Below are 17,209 nucleotides of genomic sequence, written 5' to 3' on the forward strand. Positions count from 1 at the left end.
TGTGTGTTGATGAAACGTCATCAACACACAAACAACGCTTCTTTGACATCGGTGTGAGGTGGACAACATGCTACAACATCATTTTTATCATATGCAGCAGAGTAAAAGTCCCGTCTGTGGGTCCCCTCTACTGGTGAGATTAAAATATGAAACTCTTGCCATAGTTTCCCGTAAATATCCAAATATCACAAACAGAACAAGATTTAATTTTAAAACAGAAAAATGCTGCTTGTCTGGGTTTGGTTTTAAGTCAGTAAAACTAAATGACCACACTGTGTTAATTTGTAATTGTGATTTGGTTTTAAAATAAAATAACCAAAGAACAAAGGGTACACAGACTTTGCAGATATGCATACAGTACATACAGTATATTGAGTCAAATCAATACATTCAATAATGATGGTCGGATATATCACAAAAAATCTGTTATACATTTATATTTATATTATGTGCATGACGTTATTGATTGTGTCTCCTGGCTCACACCCTGCACCAGCTACCTGATGTTTGTTATTAGTGACACATGGATGTGGAGTATAAATAAGTGTAAATGTCATGTTGTCTGCATCGAATGAATTGAGTTGAATGTCTTTGTCACTGCACAAATACAAGTACAACTGAAAGTGCAATCTTTAGGTGTAAAAATGATACAGTAGGTACAAATGTAGGGGCACCCCCATTTTTATTTTAGAATAATCAAGATAAAATGCTCAATCTTGATCCGATTCAGATGGAACACAATGCTTTTCTTATGTAAAACACAAATGAGCATGATTATTTGCTGAAAAATAGTAGCATCTACAATCATCCAGTTCCACAGCAGAGGTTGACTTTGTGGTGACTTGGTAAACATGTGTTGTATGAAAGCACTAAACCCAAAAATGCCTTATTTGTAGTGCATTCTGTATTTCTGGTTGATTTTTACCCCTTTTTTGCATTTGTTGTTAGAGCTGGATCCAACACCAGGTCATGATGCATGTGGTTGAATTAGTTTCTTATTTTAAAAGCAAAAAAAGTCAAAATCATTCTGGCTATGAATCCATTTAAAAACATGCTATTTAACAAGCTGCGTGATCGCAAAATGTTCTTTATTTGTGTGGGAGCTCATTATAATTAAAGTACAGGGGACGATTAAACAAACCCTTTTTTTTACTAACCACATTACACACACATAGCAAACCAATGAATCACTGAGTGTGCCTGTACTTTACTGTAAAACCATCTAATTAAATTTATGTGTGATTGCTTAGTGAGGGGGAAAGTAATAGGCACCCCCATTTTTATTGTAGAAAAATCAAGATAAAATGCTCAATCTTGATCCAATCCAGATGGAACTTTGCGGGATAATTAAGGAACCAACCCGACATAACTGAGTCCGATTTTATAAAGATCGGTCAATTATGAACCGAGATATTCAGTACATTTTTTTTTCATTTTGGCAAATGATTGGGATTTTTCACTATTTCAAACTGATCCAGAATCAGTATATTGATCTGATCCCCACCAAAATTAAATGGAATCTTCCATTGCTTAAGGACTATCTTTGGTTAAAATATTTTCATAATCCAAACTTTTGATGTTCTGCTAACAGAACATCAAACAAATAAATGAACCCGCGCTCGTTTAGCTCAGACTGCCAATCAGATCCGTACGTCTCCACGAAGACACTGTTCCAAAATAAAAACAGTTTTTGGAAGTACGTTGGTCAGTCTGTGTGTGTGTGTGTGTGTGAGCCTGCTCACTTTAATGTGTAACAAACACCCAAAATGTCATCAACTGTTCCTTGACCCATTATCAACATTTTCGGAAAATTTCATCAAAATCCGTTCATAACTTTTCAAGTTATTGTGTACACAAACAAACAAACACAAACAAACAAACACAAACAAACAAACAAACACAAACAAACAAACAAACACAAACAAACAAACACAAACAAACAAACACACAAACTGACCAACATACTTCCGAAAACCGTTTTCAAAAGTAATAAACGCCGGTGAAAATAGTGCATGAAAATATGATTTCACAATGGCAGTAATGAGGTGACCTTCAGTGTTTGGATGGTGGTACAAGACGACAGATGTGAGTAAAATTGGAAATAAATGTGTTGTTGGCAGTAAAAAAAGATTCCAGCTCTGGTGTGCCCAATACGTCCGGTCGATTAATGTCAATAAGTTATAAACAATGCGCCAATTGACAAAACTTTAGTAAATTGAGCATTAACTAGTTAATAATGTGTTGTGTCCAACAATAAATAATGAAACAATAATAATCTAAAAAAATAAAAAATAAAGAGCTGCTCTGCACCATTTGATAGCTTCACAGCTAATTTGACTCTTCACATGCTAATGCAAACACTATCTTCAAGGGAAAGGTCGGAGGAAAAAAAAATAATTTCACTTTAAATGTAAAAACAGGAAGAAATGCCCCTAAAGCTGTGCGTTACGAGATCAAAGTGTCAGTACACATACATTTTTTTTTAAATTTTTTTTTTTTAATTCCTAGAGCTTTAGCTGGTTCACACACATGCACATGCACACAATGCTTTGGGGCATCAGAGCTCAAGGTTAAAAAGCTACTGCTTGAAATGCCAAACTCAACATAATCTGTACAGGGATGTTATACGTGTCTTTTTTTTTATTGTAAAAAAACAGTCAGTTTTAAACATAGTAAATACAGGTCAAAGTAAAGTCAAATAATGCTATTATAACTCATGTTTTTAAGTCTTGAATTCTGCATTCCATGCAGTGCAATTACAAAATACATTTGTATGATCTAGAAGGCAAAAACCTAGACTGGATATCCACTATCCAAATAACAAAAGCACTGATATAGTTCTCTATTTGTACTGAAATGATGACATTCCTAATAATCACAGGATTAATGACCGTTAGTTGCCATAATTCACATCTAATCAAAACAGTATTTCCAATGTATAAATAGGAGGAGAGAGAGAAAGGCAAACATTTATTCATCTGCTGCAGTGTATTCATCCTTTTGGGGGTGTGAACTGTCACAGGCCTAATAAACGTCATCCATCTGTCTCGCAGAAAACGCTCCTGGTGCCCTCCTCTGCATTAGCGATTCACCTCAGAGAGCACGCATGATTCTCACCTCATTGCACAACCTGCATGCACCGCCTCATACAAGAAAAATCTCACACACACGCATATATTTGACTTTATTTTATTTTTAAATCCTACTTCCCCCCTCCCCCCACTGTTAAAGATAACCAGCAATCACAAATAAATGTAATGAGGTGGTTTTACAGTAAAGTGCAGGTACACTCAGTGATTCATTAATTTGCTATGTGTGTGTAATGTGGTTAGTAAAAGAGGGTTCAGGGATTTATTTAGTATCATTTGTTTAATCGTTCCCGGTGCTTTAATTAAAATGAGCTCCTGCATAAATAAAGAACATTTTGCGATCACACAACTTTTTAATTAGCATGTTTTTAAATGGATCCATAGCCAGAATGATTTTATTTTCTTTTAAAAGAAGAAACACAGTCAAACACATGCATCATGACCTCATTTCCCCTGATGAACAGGTGTTGGATCCAGCTCTATCAACAAATGCAAGAAAAAGTGGTGAAAATCAATCAGAATTACAGAATGCACTAAAAAAGAAAAGGTGATTTTGGGTTGACCACAAAGTCAACCTCTGCTGTGGAGCCTAATTATGGTAGATACTACTGTTTTTCAGCAAACAATTGGGCTCATTTGTGCTTTACACCAATCTTGTGCTTTGCAGGTGCACTGTGTGTGTCAGAATAACTTATAATAGTGTTGTAAACAATATACTAAATACATCAAAGTTGATAAAAATTTTGGAGTCATGGTAGTTGCATGTGATGTTTGAAGAGCATAGGTGGATTTTGCGATTCTTCGCCAACCACAAGGTGTGTAACATATACAATAATGCAAAAATGATTAGTAACATACAGTAATTGATAATGTTGACAACAAAAAATTGTGTCAACGTGCCATTTAATGTTGTAAATTCATGATAAGTTCAGGCCAGTGGCCACTTTCTGCTGCAGTACCATACATGAACTGGTAGATGCAGTCACTTCACCATTTACATTGTGAAGAATTGCGCAACGCCAAAATGTATGTATATTATATTGAGGATTGTATTTTTTTCAAATGAATTTGGGAAAACTGTAATGCAAACTTCTGACCACTAGGGGCGCAATGCTACCCCTGCCCCCCCATAAACACCACACATGTTGAAAAATATCAGAATTTTACACTCAAGCTATAATTTGACTAGTGTTTGAGATATCACAATGATTTGTTTGTGATCACAGTTAGCTGCTTGGATTTTTTCTTTTTTTAAAAAGAAACAAGGAATTACCCCATATTTCACTTTTGTAATACTAGTACAGTGCCTGTCTGAGGTATGTATTCATATTGACATTAACAGGAGTTCCACAGTGTGGATGGGAAAATTAATGGGATATAGATATATATATATATATATATATATATATATATATATATATATATATTTTTTTTTTTTTATTTTTTTTTCTTTTCTTTTGGTAGCCAGAACATCACTAAAATCAGCTGTTCCTTGACCCATTATCAACATTTCTGGAAAATTTCATCAAAATCCCTTCATAACTTTTCATGTCATCGTGTACAGACAAACACCTTTGCACTGCATTAGCTTAGCGTTAGCATAGAATAGAACACTGATGATGAAGTCACTGTTGATGACATCATCAGTTTTCCAAAACAATGTTTTTGACAGGAGTTCCACAGTGTGGATGGGAAAATGAATGGGATATATATATATATTTTTCTTTTTTTTTTTTATTTCTTTTGGTAGCCAGAACATCACCAAAATTTATTCAGCCGTTCCTTGACCCCTGATCAACATTTCCTGAAAATTTCATAAAAATCCATTCATAGCTTTTAAAGTTATTGTGTACAGACAGAGGGCCTCGACTGCATTAGCTTAGCATTAGCATATAATAGAACACTGTTGATGACATCAGTTTGAACATTCTCGGAACACCGATGACATCACTGTTGGTGACATCATCAGTGTTCTAAGACAACATTTGACAGGAGTTCCACAGTGTGGCTTGGTCATTTCAAATTGGTTTTAAATGGATTTTGGAATAACCAGATTACTCCAAAATTACGGATGCACACACTCGGGGTATTTGGAAGCCGTTCACAAAGTTTCAGGTCGATCAGACACTGCGTCAGGGAGATATTTGCTCCACATGGACACAGACGTTCCTTGCTTTTATAGGTAGATATTTACTGCCTCTGCTATGTCAGAAGGAAAGGTGCACAGGCAGGGGCAGCTCATGTGACAAACCTCTGCCAAAGAAGCAGCTGCTCTGAAGAGATAGTGAGAAGAGCAAGACAATAAACAGGTGTTTCTATCAGTCGTTTTTCACACATAGTGGGTGACAGGGGCGTTCCACACATTGGAAAGACAGATGGTGCTTCCCGCACTGCGAGACGTTATTAAGCACATGCACACTAGTGCACATGAATATGTCTGCTCCAGAACACAGATGCACACTTGAGCACAGGTAAGTACCTCTGCCCTCCAGCTGGAGAAGAATAGAAGGCCTCTGGGATATCTGCAATCTCTGTGGTGTCCAAACACATTGCGCTTGGCTTCCTCTGGCGACTGAAAATGTCTTAATGAGTCTTTCCAGTCTCAACTTAATTATAAACTTGCCAGCAGTACCCCACCCAAAGAACATGTTCACATTAACACTGAACTTGAGTTGCAGCAATGGGGAATTTTCCCTCCAGGTGTCAGAAAACTTTGGTTGGCAGAGAGCTAATTCTCCCAGTAAGCCCCTTCATTGTTCATCCCCTTGTTAATTTGTCTGACAGCACCTGATTAAATATGTGAGGTGTAACGCAGTAAGTTCATGGAAAAAAGTTACTTTACAGAACAAAAAGGAAAGGCCTGTAGAATGAGTATTTTCTGGGGCAAGCTGTGACAGGAAAAGCTTGAAAAAAACCAAAGTATTTACCACATCTAAAATCCAAAGATTTATTTAAAAAAATAGTTAGAAATGATTAAAGTAGAATTTATTACTAAATTATAAGAAGAACACGAGGGCTGTAATTTGATTACGATTATTACACCCAACGATTACAAAAAATATATAATAGTGAAAAAACGATTATTAAAATATATTAAAGTCAAATTATCTTCTATGGGAACATAGAACGATGAAGACCTAGAGCAAAGACACATCACGTGCAAGAACTGTTTTGTTTTGTGCAAAAGTGAACATACTTGACTTTAGTGTTTGAAAGATTTTATTCATGTTCAAAGAATATATTTTACATTGTTTTGTAGAAAAATAAATCGCTTTTTGGTTGACAAATAATCACTTGAATAATGGGGATTTCAATTATAACTAAAATAATCGTGAATATTGTTCAATACATCTCCTCTGGAAATCAAATTCATCAATAACAGCCATTTATTCCAACCACAGTTTAACTGGTGGAGGTAAGCCACATCTGTCGCTACAGCTGGTTTAGTGTCATGAAAGAATGGTAACATTAAACCAATCCTTCAATTTTGTCTGGTTGTAATTCAGCAAACGTATAATCAAAACCATATCTGTGGTTCTAAACTGTGACACCTAAGTGTGTATTCTGTGTGACTCCCAAAAAACATATTTTTAATAATTATTATTAATATTTATTCATCCATCTATTTTCAACACCAGCATGCTGTAAAGGCAAACAGGATTCTAATGAAGCCATGCCACATATAAATAAAAAAAGAGATAGGACACGTTATATAATCAGCACTACTATCAAATCTATCACATTAAAAAACAATTTTGCGAAATTTACCAATATTCAAGACTTGGTAAATACAAAACAAAAAATATGAAATTGTATTTTATTATTCTAAAATGCTATATATTTTTAATGTAATTTTTCTGATTGCTTTATATTTACTAAGTGTACAAAATTGTTCTTTAATGTGATGTATTTGGCAGCTGAAATAGGAGTCGTTCTATTCTCTATTCTGTTTATTTCCATGCTTTGTTTGCTGTTTGAGAGCATGGCAGGATGTTAGGCTAACACACACACACACACACACACATACCTGCACACTCACTCATGTTCAGATTTACAGATGGTGAACGATGGAATTTTAATCCCCAATCTGTCAGGCAGCAAGTTTATAAATGTAATATTATATTTTTATGCCCTTTCACCAATTTCCTACACCTGTGAGGGACTTAAGCCGATCATAGCTTACACAAGTTGGCAGGAAGGTTAAACCCTGGATAGCTTACGGTCCATTTCAGGGCTAACACAAAGAGACAGACCATCAGTAGCACACACGCTTGTGTTTAATATCAATTTGGAAGCGTCACTGTATCTACTGTGCATATTTTTGCCTCTGGATGAAAACCAGCAGGACAAACCCAAAGCACTTTGTTAAAGGAAAAAAAAAAGTAAAGCAGAAAAGTAAAAACCTGTGATCAAAACCAAGAGAAAAAAATCTGTGTACCCTTCGTTCTTTAGTTATTTCATTCTAAAACCAAATAAAAAAATAGAAAAAATTAATTGTTTTTTTATTTTAATAATTTAAAACCAGAAACAGAAAAACCAAACAACGGTTTTCTGTTTTAAAATTAAATGTGGTTCTGTTTGTGTGATATTTGGATATTCAAGGGGAAACTATGACGAGAGCTTCATGTTTTAATCTCACCACACAGACAGACTTTTGCTCTGCTGCGTTTGATAAAAAATGATCTTGTATCATGTTGTCCACCTCACACTGATGGCAGAGGTGTAATTTGTGTGTCAATGACATTTGTTAAAGAGTTATTGATGCTGGAAGTCTTGAATCTATGAATATCTGCCAACTTTACCGAACAGTGTTACGGTCCATATAGTATCCAGATAAAATGGTGACTGGGCGGAATTTTGCTCCTAGTTCGGACATGAAAAGAAGCAACGCATAAGTCACATTAGTGGTGAAATGAAATGTTAATACATAAATGAATCAAAACCAAAAAATGGATGTCATGCAAAACATGCACATGGTATGTGGAACCAGAGGTGGTGTAATGAATCTACTGGTGCTCCTCGTTTCTTGTGATCAACATTTGTGTGTGTTGACGGCTGCTGTTAGTGGTATTTATAAGGTGTAAAATAAACACTTCACTGCCCTCAAAAAGGCTGTAATTGTTTTTGCAAAAGTGTCAAATGGTAGAAGTTGTAACATCTATTGTTCCTCACACCAGCCTCACAGTAGATAGTCAGTCACTAGTTTATTTGGATACTATTTGGACCGTAACACTGCGAAACAAAACATAAATGTGAGCAGCTTTTTATGAGCTAAAACATCCACAGACTGAATGAAAACATGAGCAGGACCAGAAAACTGCTGAAATACGTCCTAAACAGTCCTACTGTGTCTGGAGACCTGGTCCAGGACTGGTTAGAGGACTTCAGTTCTTGCTCTTATTTCCCCGTCACACAAGAAACAGAACATGTTTAAAAAAAAACACAAAGAACAAAAAAAACGTTGCTTATCTGGTTTTTCTGTATTTCTGTTTTGGTTTTAAATCAGAAAAAAAAAATAACCTCACTGTTTATTTGTTACTTTCATTTAGTTTTAAAATGGAAGAACCAAAGAACGGAGAGTGCACGGATTGAGAAACTACCACTGAGTTCTCCTTTCCCTGAGCTATTATGTTTGCAAAAAGTACCCAAACCCCAATACAAGCGAATACATTTGACAGCACAGAAAGGGTCTGTTGGACATGTTAGAGACTCCTGATTTGGACACACATTTGAGGCTATTACGCAGAGCCTTAAAAGGTTTTCCTCAAAGCCTTTAAAGTCGAGGCTGATTCTTAGTACAAAGACAAAAAAAGGTTAAAAGAACAGAAAAAAAAAAGAAAAAAAAAATAGAACAGAGCAAGACAGGTAGGCAAGAAGAAGGATATATCTGAAGAGGGAAACCAAGCAGCTGGACTTCTGAGACACCACATTACCTCTATGAATAGGTGTGATATTATATTCAAATGAGCAGTGTGCTCTTTGTTCTCTTCTGGCCCCTCAGTAGTGCTCAATCATAGTAACAAAGCACCACTGGCTATTTTCCAACCTTTTCAATTGCAATGAAAATTGATGACAGACATCAGATAAATCCAGGCGTACAGTTTTTCTTCACATTTCTACAGCTCGTTCATTAAATAAAATGTATGATTTATTTTTGTTTGTCCTCAATATTAAAGAGAACACTTTTTTATCTTGCTGACAAATAGTCTGTTTTAAACTTCTGAAACTCTTATTTTTATTCTCCAGCCAAGCGTTGGTTATCACTCTGAATATTTGACAGATTTGGGTGCGTAGAAATAACAAAATACTACAGAGCCTTTAGTTTGTCTTACTCTACTTCTTCAGGCATAAATATAAATTACTATCTCAGTCCATCCATCCCTTTACTATTAAACCTTTGTGAAAAGTGAACTGTAGTACCACAGGTAAGTGTGAATCTTTAATAAGTGTGATCTTGAATTGCTTTTCCATTGTATAAGCACGAATAGTTTTTTTTTTTTTTATTTGTGATGAGTGAAGCACATTACTATATGTAATTGGCAGAAACATCTGCAGCAAAATAAAATAAAAAAAAAAATAGAAAATACATAATGGAAACCAAAAAAATATTAGTTGCTATAATTTTTAGTAATACATTAATCTTTTAACAAGTCCTGTCTTTTATTTTCAAGCTTTGTAAATATTTTGAAGAGTAAAACTTAAATTCTTTAATTTGTTTGAGGAGAAAATCACGACTGAGCTGCTGCTTGTTTTTGTATCAGTGAGAAAAAAAAAAAAGGTGAAAAATAAATCCAACCCTTCGAAACAAAAAGGTCAATTCAAAGGTAGCATTGATTCCATCAATGATGTGTTAGCTCTCAATTACTAGTAGTAGTTGAACTTTGTCCTTTTACAGTATTGTAAAGCAACACAGTAGGTAATTCATATTTAAAAATATTAATTATTAATTAATACCTCATTCATTGACAGTCATTTTCAGAGCAGCCAACCCCATATTGCCAGGTGTTTGAGATGATTTTCACTTATCTTTCAAGACCCACAGAATATTTTGTACTATAACAATCTGAAAGATTGTTGGACTCTCTAGTTTCATCTTGGAAAAAAAAAATGTGTTCATAGCTTGTTTCATTTTTCCATAATCAGCAGTTGAATAGATCGAGACAAGTTTCACACAAATCGTGACAAAAAGCTGTGGAAAAAAAGCCTTTTTCTGAAAAAAATCTGTGTGTTGCAGGATCCAAGGTGCTGCAGGATGGTGGTTTGGATTGAAACAGTGCATTGTTCCCTGCTCCTCTTACTGGGGGTCTGTTTCATAAAAATGTAATTAAATCCAATTGTGCAAAGAGTGTTTCTTTTACCGCCTGGCATCCCCAATAGAGTCCCTACAGTATTAATACATGTGTCTCTATTTGGCATTGTAGTCCAACCAAAGGCTGGGGAAAAAAATCGAAAGTTAGACGTTTAAAATAGCAGAGTCATCATGGCACAGGAAAGTATATTCTATGGTTGTAGGCAATTCTTTCCATAAAAAGAGCAACACGCCGAAGGAGGTAGATCAATAACATTCTTGTTCAATCATTCAACATGATCTTTTAAAGAAACTTGACAATGTTTCTATTTCCGTACAATGTCAACATGACTTCAACATTCTTTTCGTGCTGCACGACACCACTTTCAAACTCATGTTTCGATTGGAAGTTATTTTGTGCAATTTATCCTTACATTCAGGGTTTGGATTATGGTTATGGTGACGGTTAAAGTGATGAATCCCATTGACATACAGTAGATGGAGTTGCGATTATTTCCTAGCAGCTCAAGAAGCTAAAAATTGGTGTCACGCAGCATGTAAACATTTTGGGCAAAGCAGCACAAACAAATGTTGCTCCTTGCAGTGCAAAAACATATGGAAATGATGTTGCCACACACAAAAAATGACAAAGGCATTGATTTGTAAGCACAGAACTCTCTCCTGGACAGTTCTGGTTAGATAGCCCTAAGCAGGCTAGATACCATTGTACACTGATAGCATACACCAAGGTCTCTGCCTGAGAAGGTTCCACTATGTTTTGACTACCGCTATCAGCAACATACATAACAATGAGATCACTGAACAGCAGCAGATTCACTGAAGCACACACACTGAAAGCTGGTTTACCTCTGAATCCCAGACCAGTCTGTTCGCCCCAAACCCTTTAACAATAAACCCAGTGTCTGACCAGCAACCCTAAAGCTTGGCTCTGTCTCATTCATCAAAACTGCCCCAACAGTCATTTTCGTGACAGTTTCACAAACTCCGTGAGACTGGACTGTCTTAATGATGTTTTTAAGTGTCCTTGTTCAAGACCCTGAACTCTAAATTGCTCCGAAAGGTAGATCAGCATCTCTGCCCCAATGGTGTGTAAATGTGCATATATGTTAAAGCCCTTTGTGACTAATTTGGAATTCGGTGGTAATGAAAGCATGATATGAACAACTACCGATACTTCCTGAACACAGTGTTGACTAATTCCTCATTTAAGACGCAACTTAAAACACGGTGAGGTGGTTTTTGACCCTTCAATAGATGTTGATGTGATGATGTTGAAAAAGGCTCTGCTGACATTGATGTGATATTAATATAACATTTGTTAATATATAAAATCAATGTCAGTATACAGACAACTAGGTCTGAGGTGATAATCGATAAATCAATTAACCGGATGGTGAACAAAATAAACTCGATAAGTTTGCCGGCCTCGGTATATTGCTATATTCATACATATTTGGCCTGTCGGCTGCAGAGGCTAGTGTTAGCAATGGATATTAAACAGCAGATAACTCAGTCAGTTCTAATAATTTCTCAGTGAACCTGCAGCGTAATTACTCTAAAATAGTATTCCACCACCAGGCAATCTTAGATTTAGGTAAATCAAACCATCATAGTCCAGTAGATGCTGCAACTCTGGAGCTACTACGTAGCTTTGGATTGCTACACCGGCTACACCTAGCGGCCTGTGGAGCAGCACAGCTTCTTACCAGTGTGTCCGCCATTGGAGGAGATGTAAGCGGTGTGATTAGAGTGGGGATAGCAACCAAGCTAAGTCTAAGTATTTTGTCTTCTATGTCTTTTACCTCCAAACAGACTGGATGACAAGGGGGTTCACCCTAGAAACTATTTGGTCCATTCTGTCTGGTTTAAGACTGAATGAAAACAGAGCAGAATGAAAGAGGGGGAGGCGGGGCCGCTAGCATTTTTGTTTACAAAGGTTCTAACTGGATTGGAAGTGATACCTACTATATACCTCTGTGCCTCAATGTTTAACATTTATTGCAAGTGCAATGTAGTTTTTTTGAGAGAGATTTGATAAACCATTTTATTTATTACTTTGGTTGTGTGTGGTTTGGCATTTAAGGTGTTTTTTTTCTGAACAGAGACAGGGTCTATTTTATTGTTTTTGTTTGTGATATTTATTAAACTGCAATTTTTGCTCTCAGAGACTGAGAGTACACTTTATTTTAATTGTTTGTTTTATTTGTTTAAAATATTGCAGTTGATTCCATTTGAAAGGGTGTACTTGCATTATTATGATAGGTTATCATTACATTAGTGGTTAATTTGGTCTAAAAAAAAATTTAATGTCATTTATCGGCTATAATTTGTAGGACAATATATCGTCCAGGCCTACAGACCGCAGCTCCTTGCTTCAGCAGGCAGTGAAACTCACCGAGTTGGATGCGTCTACTTTGCGGATTTAGCCTATTGCGGTTTTTAGAACGTAACCCCCGCAATAAACGAGGGACTTCTGTAATCAATATTTTTAACTTCAAACCCATGTATTTAATCATGCCTTCATGTTATCTACTGTACTAATTGTAGTTTTAGTATTTATTGATACTTTCTTAGACATTATTCTTTTTTAATTTTGTTTCATCAACATGTTACTGTTGATAATCATTACATATTGTATTCTATTTTGTATTATATTACTGTTTTACTATAATCACGTTTTTTTTTTTTTTTACTAATATTTACTTATGATTATTGTTATTGCTTGTATTATCTTTTTTTTTTTCACATCCTATATTTCCATCACTTATACTTTGAATTGTATTTGATTTGTTTGAAATCTTTCCCCACACAAATAAAGTCTGTATTTTTTTCCAGAAGAGTCTTTTTTGTTATTTAAGTTATCTTACCATAGATTTAAAACTGAAGGTTAGCCACAGGTGGAAGGAAAGTTAATGGTCTGTAGATGTTACAGGAGCTGAAGTAGGACGGTGGCAGAGTTACTCATTTTTAGGTTAACCAATTGTTTTATCATCATTTTATTTGAAGTTAATGTCATTAATCACCAGTACCCTCTGTAGGAAATAATTCATTTTCTTATTTTTCAGAGAGCCATTGCAAAAGAGTCAAAGAGCCACATGAGGCTCCAGAGCTGCAGGTTGCAGACCCCTGGGTTAAACCAATGTAGTTGAGCAGCATATTTGTGTATTTCTGATTATATGTCCTGACATGGAAAATCACAGGTAACTGGTATATTTAAATATTCAAATAGACCAGTTGTCAAAATATGTGTCACCTGAAATAGTTTGTTTGGTATGTCACACATTTCCACCATAGCTACAGGGAGTACACATATTTTGACAACTGATCTATTTAAATATCAAAAGAGAGATCACAGAAGTATAACAGCGAGCGCGCAGAAAGTGGTCCAACTTTGAATGCGCGATTACAGTCTTGATGCTTGGGTTTTTGGCACTAAATGAACACCATACATAACTGTGTGTGAGCCTTTGAGGCCTCTGCACAGAGGACAGCTCAACAAAGAAGTAGGAAACATGAAAAACATGGAATGACCAAGAATAACAGAGAGGGAAAGCCAGTAAACAATGGAAAAGTCAAACTTAATGATGCAGTTCATTACCAGGAATAAGAATCTGCCTGTATCTCGCTGCACTGTTTGCATGGTAGAAAAGACAGAATGGAACTGAACTGGAAATAGACCAGTTTGTAGTGAAATAATCCACATTTTAATCATAAATATCATTATCAGCTCGATTCCATGTCAGTTAATCCATACACCACCAAGCCAGTCTGCAGCCCAACACTATTTCTTTCCAGGTTTATTTTCCCTTCAAGGCCACAAACAGTTTCACCAGCTCAATCTCTGCAGACACACAATTAATCACTTTGACAATGCCTAATTACAGTTGCGCTAAAGTTATATGAGGCCTTTAACTGGGGCACAGCATTCTACATAAGTAATAGAGCTTTTTAATCAGGCTCTGAAGTCGTGTGAGCATTCACCACCAAAGAAAGACACGAGAAATGCAGGCTTTGGGTGGAACTGACACACTGATAACAGTTATTAGAAATTTTCTTCAGTTCCTTTCCAAACTGAATCTGACAAGCGGTGGATCGTGCTGAATCAAAACATACCAAGGAATCCCATTAGAAACAGGCACTTAGCTACTGACAGCTACCAGAAGAGAGGGACATTTCACAGTACTTACGTATTCATTAAATAAACACAAAATAATGGGAACTAATTCCTGGTCATAATAGATCATTTTGTATTCATTTGAATTTTTACAAGAGCCACTTTAGAGGTGATAACGTTGAAAATCAGGATGCAACATAAGAAAATAACTAAAATATTATTAAATTTCAATTTTATGGGGAGTGCTGCATATATGGTAAATGGACTTGATTTATACAGCGCCGTATCCCTACACTGTAGTAGTCCCAAAGTGCTTTACATACAGTATGAGCTCATTCACCCATTCACACGCCAATGGGGCTGAGCTGCCATGCAAGGCGCTTGTTAATCACTGGGAGCAAGGACACTTCAACACATGGACAGGTATAGACTGGGATCAAACCCCCAACCTCTCGATCAGAAGACGACCCCTCTACCACCTGAGCCTTTTAAAATCCAATTTACTAACTACAAAAATATTCAATTCAATTTTATTCATATAGTGCAAATTTCAAAGCACTTATCAAAATAGAAAATTCTTAAGAAAAAAACTGACAAATCTACATGAATGTGCATCAGATATAAAAAGGAGAAAATATGGCATTTTAACGGGATGAAAGCTCCAGCAGAACCTGGCTCAGAAGTGGCAGCATCTTATTAAATACTCAAAAATCATAAAGTAAATGAAGTTCTCAGATATAAGGGAAGTAAATTTCATGTATTTAACAGAAAGGTGATTCATTTAATATTATTTTGGGAAAGAAACTCAAAACAGGAAAGAAAAATAAATAAATACAACTAACTAGCACTTGGCTGTGCTGTTGTATGATCAAAACAGAAAGTGAAATGGGACTTATGACTGGAGCATGTAATGTGCAAAGTCACCAGCAGGAGGTGTCGTAGAAACAGCTCAAAGAGCTGAACACAGGGATTTCATGATTTTTCAAACTGTTCCAGAATCAGAATATTAATCAGGATCATCTCCAAAATCAAATTACTTGTTGCTGAACTTATTTTGGAATAAATATGAACATTTTATCAACACATTTCCACAATTTTTTTTTTTAGTTAGCCGGTTCACAAACGAATAAACAAATAAATAAATAATCCTGACAAAAACATAAGCTTCTTGCAGTAAGTAATAAATGTTAATTTTTCCACCCAGATGAAGCTGTAGACAATGCAAGTAGGGTGCAAAAAATAGTCTGATCAGCCTCAGCTGGGTCACACCACTGATGATGTCCACAACTGCTTCCAATAATTGTACGTTTCAAGTACAATTTCCAACATTCCTGTAAATAATCTCAAATCATAGCCACATAATTCAACTCGGAGGTAATTCCAAACAGCTAAATCATAGGAATTTTACTGAATTTCATACAAGAGACTGCTTGTCGTTAGTTAGATTGAGTCAATCTTCATCAATCAGTGAAGCCATCTTATGACTTATGAGGATTGTATTTATGGTTAAGACAATAGTGTCTTGACAGGAGGATTTCTTTATATCTTAGTTGTGGAGGAGTCTTTTCATTTGGGGATTCAGTCCATCCGAGAACTATCTCTGCTGGAGGCTATGACTGTCACTTTTAGGTGCTTGTTATTTTCCCAGCTTCCACAGACAGTCAAAATGCTGCTCTTGTTCTTATTACTCTGTTTCTGGTGCTGCTCTTTGTCATGACAGCAGCTGTAGAGTTTAAAATATGATAGCTCTGCACTGAAGTGCCTGCTTTTTTCTCTACATGACAACAACGGGGCTACCTATGATCCTGTATTATGGTGGCATTAGAAGACACAACCATTCCTTCTTTATAGAATGTCAAAATGAAATGCAAAAAGCTTTATACTATTTTCTACATGTGGTTTAGAAGAGAATACACAGTCTTATAATCAGTGTCATCATATTAAAGACATTCACAAACAATATTCAACACAAAAGCTTTTTAACTACAACTCAACTAAATCACAAAGCACATTTTCACAAATCGAAACAAGCTTTTAACCAAATCTCCAAATGTTTGCTGAGCATATTGACTGTGATGCTGAAATGGAGAAATATAAAGCACAGCTTTCACATAAAATACTGGAGGTAGTTGAATGGCAGGTCCACAGTTTATTTGCCAAAGCAAACACTAAGCCAAGCACTTTTTTTTTTTTTTTTTTTTTTGGCGTGGCTTGAAGAGTTGTTGTTGATTTTGTTTAATTTAGATTTGGTTTGCAGAGCGATTTCAAATGAAATTGTATCATCTTTTAATTGAATTGAAGTCTAGTTTGTTGTCTTGTTCTTTCTTTTTTGGACGATGATTACTAATCAGGCTTGCATAAACACAAAATCCGCTAAAATGATGAAAATGGATTTAATGAGCTGTTGTGGCAGCAGTTTAACTACAACGTATGGTACGCACACGCAGCAAATGCAGCAAAATGGAAATGTGGAACTGACAAACACAAGTCTGATGATTGTGTCTTTTTATTCTTTTTTTCTTTTCTTTTTTTGGAAAATGAAATCACAATTTCAAAAACTCCAGCTTCTAAGAAATACCACGCTAAACTAATCTCTGAAAGCCTTAAAGATGCAGTTTGTAGAATCCTCTCTCCACTCTGTTTTGAAAGCGAAAACACAACTCAACCTCCCATACCGGTATCTTTTGAGAACGCTCT

The 17,209-nt window shown here is 35.8% G+C and overlaps 1 protein-coding gene across 1 annotated transcript in view; it reads right to left on the reverse strand.

Annotated features, from left to right (window-relative positions):
• Window positions 1–17,209, reverse strand: part of cdh13 (cadherin 13, H-cadherin (heart)) — a 411,437-nt gene that overhangs the window by 95,191 nt on the left and 299,037 nt on the right. The gene's annotated exons all lie outside the window — the stretch shown is intronic.

This window comes from Gouania willdenowi, chromosome 6, assembly GCF_900634775.1.
Source record: "Gouania willdenowi chromosome 6, fGouWil2.1, whole genome shotgun sequence".
In the NCBI taxonomy this organism is placed as follows: Eukaryota; Metazoa; Chordata; class Actinopteri; order Blenniiformes; family Gobiesocidae; genus Gouania; species Gouania willdenowi.